Consider the following 4,387-nt stretch of genomic DNA (forward strand, 5'->3'; position numbering starts at 1 on the left):
AAAAAAAGGCGTGAATTTGACTAAGTGCCTAGGAGGATGTCCCTTTAAGAAGGCCGACCTGCTATGGTTCTCCACCTGGGTCAGGAACGCCAAATTGTCCCTCTCCTCGCTGGAAGTCCAAAAAAAAGGCGTGAATTTGACTAAGTGCCTAGGAGGATGTCCCTTTAAGAAGGCCGACGTGCTATGGTTCTCCACCTGGGTCAGGAAAGCAAAATTGTCCCTCTCCTCGCTGGAAGTCCAAAAAAAAAAGGTGTAAATTTGACTAAGTGTCTAGGAGCATTTCCCTTTAAGAAGGCCGACCTGCTATGGTTCTCCACCTGGGTCAGGAACGCCAAATTGTCCCTCTCCTCGCTGGAAGTCCAAAAAAAAGGCGTGAATTTGACTAAGTGCCTAGGAGCATTTCCCTTTAAGAAGGCCGACGTGCTATGGTTCTCCACCCGGGTACGGAAAGCAAAATTAGTCCCTCTCCTCGCTGGAAGTCCAAAAAAAAGGCGTGAATTTGACTAAGTGCCTAGGAGCATTTCCCTTTAAGAAGGCCGACGTGCTATGGTTCTCCACCCGGGTACGGAAAGCAAAATTAGTCCCTCTCCTCGCTGGAAGTCCAAAAAAAAGGCGTAAATTTGACTAAGTGCCTAGGAGGATGTCCCTTTAAGAAGGCTGACCTGCTATGGTTCTCCACCCGGGTACGGAAAGCAAAATTAGTCCCTCTCCTCGCTGGAAGTCCAAAAAAAAGGCGTAAATTTGACTAAGTGCCTAGGAGGATGTCCCTTTAAGAAGGCTGACCTGCTATGGTTCTCCACCCGGGTACGGAAAGCAAAATTAGTCCCTCTCCTCGCTGGAAGTCCAAAAAAAAAGGTGTAAATTTGACTAAGTGCCTAGGAGGATGTCCCTTTAAGAAGGCCGACGTGCTATGGTCCTCCACCTGGGTCAGGAACGCAAAATTGTCCCTCTCCTCGCTGGAAGTCCAAAAAAAAAGGCGTGAATTTGACTAAGTGTCTAGGAGCATTTCCCTTTAAGAAGGCCGACGTGCTATGGTCCTCCACCTGGGTCAGGAAAGCAAAATTGTCCCTCTCCTCGCTGGAAGTCCAAAAAAAAGGCGGAAATTTGACTAAGTGCCATCATTTTAGAGTACCAGGACTATTGTGGGGGAATTGGAGCCCTCTGGTGGACACTCGCTGCAAATGCACCCTGAATTAAAGACATTATTTCCAGTTCTTTTGGGGCCCTATTTTCAGGCGTAAATTTGACTAAGTGTCTAGGGGCATGTCCCTTTAAGAAGGCCGACCTGCTATGGTTCTCCACCTGGGTCTGGAACGCAAAATTAGTCCCTCTCCTAGCTGGAAGTCCAAAAAAAAAGGCGTGAATTTGACTAAGTGTCTAGGAGGATGTCCCCTTAAGAAGGCCGACGTGCCTTGGTTCTCTACCTGGGTACGGAACGCCAAATTAGTCCCTCTCCTCGCTGGAAGTCCAAAAAAAAAGGTGTAAATTTGACTAAGTGCCTAGGAGCATGTCCCTTTAAGAAGGCCGACCTGCTATGGTTCTCCACCTGGGTCAGGAACGCCAAATTGTCCCTCTCCTCGCTGGAAGTCCAAAAAAAAGGCGTGAATTTGACTAAGTGTCTAGGAGCATTTCCCTTTAAGAAGGCCGACCTGCTATGGTTCTCCACCTGGGTCAGGAACGCCAAATTGTCCCTCTCCTCGCTGGAAGTCCAAAAAAAAGGCGTGAATTTGACTAAGTGCCTAGGAGCATTTCCCTTTAAGAAGGCCGACGTGCTATGGTTCTCCACCCGGGTACGGAAAGCAAAATTAGTCCCTCTCCTCGCTGGAAGTCCAAAAAAAAGGCGTAAATTTGACTAAGTGCCTAGGAGCATTTCCCTTTAAGAAGGCCGACGTGCTATGGTTCTCCACCTGGGTCAGGAAAGCAAAATTGTCCCTCTCCTCGCTGGAAGTCCAAAAAAAAGGCGTGAATTTGACTAAGTGCCTAGGAGCATTTCCCTTTAAGAAGGCCGACGTGCTATGGTTCTCCACCCGGGTACGGAAAGCAAAATTAGTCCCTCTCCTCGCTGGAAGTCCAAAAAAAAGGCGTAAATTTGACTAAGTGCCTAGGAGGATGTCCCTTAAAGAAGGCCGACGTGCTATGGTTCTCCACCTGGGTCAGGAAAGCAAAATTGTCCCTCTCCTCGCTGGAAGTCCAAAAAAAAGGCGTGAATTTGACTAAGTGCCTAGGAGGATGTCCCTTTAAGAAGGCTGACCTGCTATGGTTCTCCACCCGGGTACGGAAAGCAAAATTTGTCCCTCTCCTCGCTGGAAGTCCAAAAAAAAGGTGTAAATTTGACTAAGTGCCTAGGAGGATGTCCCTTTAAGAAGGCCGACGTGCTATGGTCCTCCACCTGGGTCAGGAACGCAAAATTGTCCCTCTCCTCGCTGGAAGTCCAAAAAAAAGGTGTAAATTTGACTAAGTGCCTAGGAGGATGTCCCTTTAAGAAGGCCGACGTGCTATGGTCCTCCACCTGGGTCAGGAACGCAAAATTAGTCCCTCTCCTAGTTGGAAGTCATCAAAAAAAGGCGGAAATTTGACTAAGTGCCATCATTTTAGAGTACCAGGACTATAGCTGGGGAATTGGAGCCCTCTGGTGGACACTCGCTGCAAATGCACCCTGAATTAAACACATTATTTCCAGTTCTTTTGGTGTTCCCGGGGAATGAGAGGCCTTTTGTGGGCCAGAAAGAGTGGGGGACCCTTGGAGCCCCTATTTTCAGACAGTTTGGCTTATTTCGGTGACGCCGGGGCGTCCATCAGGTCTTCCCGGGGAATGAGAGGCCTTTTGTGGCCATATGTCAACAAAAGAGTGGGGAAATGGAGCCCTCCGGTGGACTCCCGCTGCAAATGCACCCCCCAAATTAAATACATTAATTCCAGGCCTTTTGGGGCCCTATATTCAGACGGTGTGTAGCCCTCCAGTGGACTCCCGCCTCCAATGCACCCCCCAAATTAAAGACATCACCCCCCAAATTAAAGGCATCATTTCCAGTTCTTTTGGGGCCCTATTTTCAGACAGTTTGGCGGATTTCCTTGACGCCGGGGAGTCCTACAGGTGTTCCCGGGGAATGAGAGGCCTTTTGTGGGCCAGAAAGAGTGGGGAACCCTTGGAGCCCCTATTTTCAGACAGTTTGGCTTATTTCGGTGACGCCGGGGCGTCCATCAGGTCTTCCCGGGGAATGAGAGGCCTTTTGTGGCCATATGTCAACAAAAGAGTGGGGAAATGGAGCCCTCCGGTGGACTCCCGCTGCAAATGCACCCCCCAAATTAAATACATTAATTCCAGGCCTTTTGGGGCCCTATATTCAGACGGTGTGGAGCCCTCCAGTGGACTCCCGCCTCCAATGCACCCCCATAATTATAGACATCACCCCCCAAATTAAACACATTATTTCCAGTTCTTTTGGGCCTCTATTTTCAGACGGTTTGGCGTATTTCCTTGACGCCGGGGAGTCCTACAGGTGTTCCCGGGGAATGAGAGGCCTTTTGTGGGCCAGAAAGAGTGGGGAACCCTTGGAGCCCCTATTTTCAGACAGTTTGCCGTATTTCGGTGACGCCGGGGCGTCCATCAGGTCTTCCCGGGGAATGTGAGGCCTTTCGTGGGCCATATTTTCAGACAGATTGGCCTGTTTCAGTGACGCCGAGGCGTCCATCAGGTCTTCCCGGGGAGTGTGAGGCCTTTTGGGGCCCTATTTTCAGACAGAAAAAAAAGAAAAGTAACCCTTACACTACAAAGGACAGCGGGGAAACGCCCCCCCAGCAAAGTCACAGGGGAAGTGGGGTAGACAAGTGGAGAGTGTCTGGGGAAAAGTCCACAAAATGATCAAAAATCACACCCAGGTACGAGTGCCACAAGTCCCGCCGCGTCCCACCCGAGTCCGAGGTGCCCCCCGCATGCCCAAAACGCACCCAGCAAAGGCGCACTGTGATTGGGAAGAAAAGTTGGGAAAGTGGGCAAAATTCCGGAAAATGACCAAAAACCACACCCAGGTTAGAGCCCCACACGTCCTGCAGTCGCACCCGAGTCCTGGGATGCCCAACATGTCCAAAAAAATCAAAAAAAAGCCCAAAAAATCAAAAAAATCCCCGGGCCGTATCTTGGACGCCGGCGTACCGCGTTCGGCCCTCGTGCCGTAGTTTGGCGACCGATTGTAAAAATTTGCCGCGAACGGCTAGTTTTTTTCCTTGGAGTAAATAGAGAGTAGATCCAGCAGAAAATATGCACTATAAACAAAGAGAGGGGGTTTGGAGGGGGGCAAAAACGCCCTCTTGGAACTTTTGCAGCAGCACACATCAAACTAGCGGGGAGAAGGCATGCATAGCAAAAGGCCACGAAATGATCCAAAAT

This window comes from Nerophis lumbriciformis, unplaced genomic scaffold, assembly GCF_033978685.3.
Source record: "Nerophis lumbriciformis unplaced genomic scaffold, RoL_Nlum_v2.1 HiC_scaffold_86, whole genome shotgun sequence".
Classification (NCBI taxonomy): Eukaryota; Metazoa; Chordata; class Actinopteri; order Syngnathiformes; family Syngnathidae; genus Nerophis; species Nerophis lumbriciformis.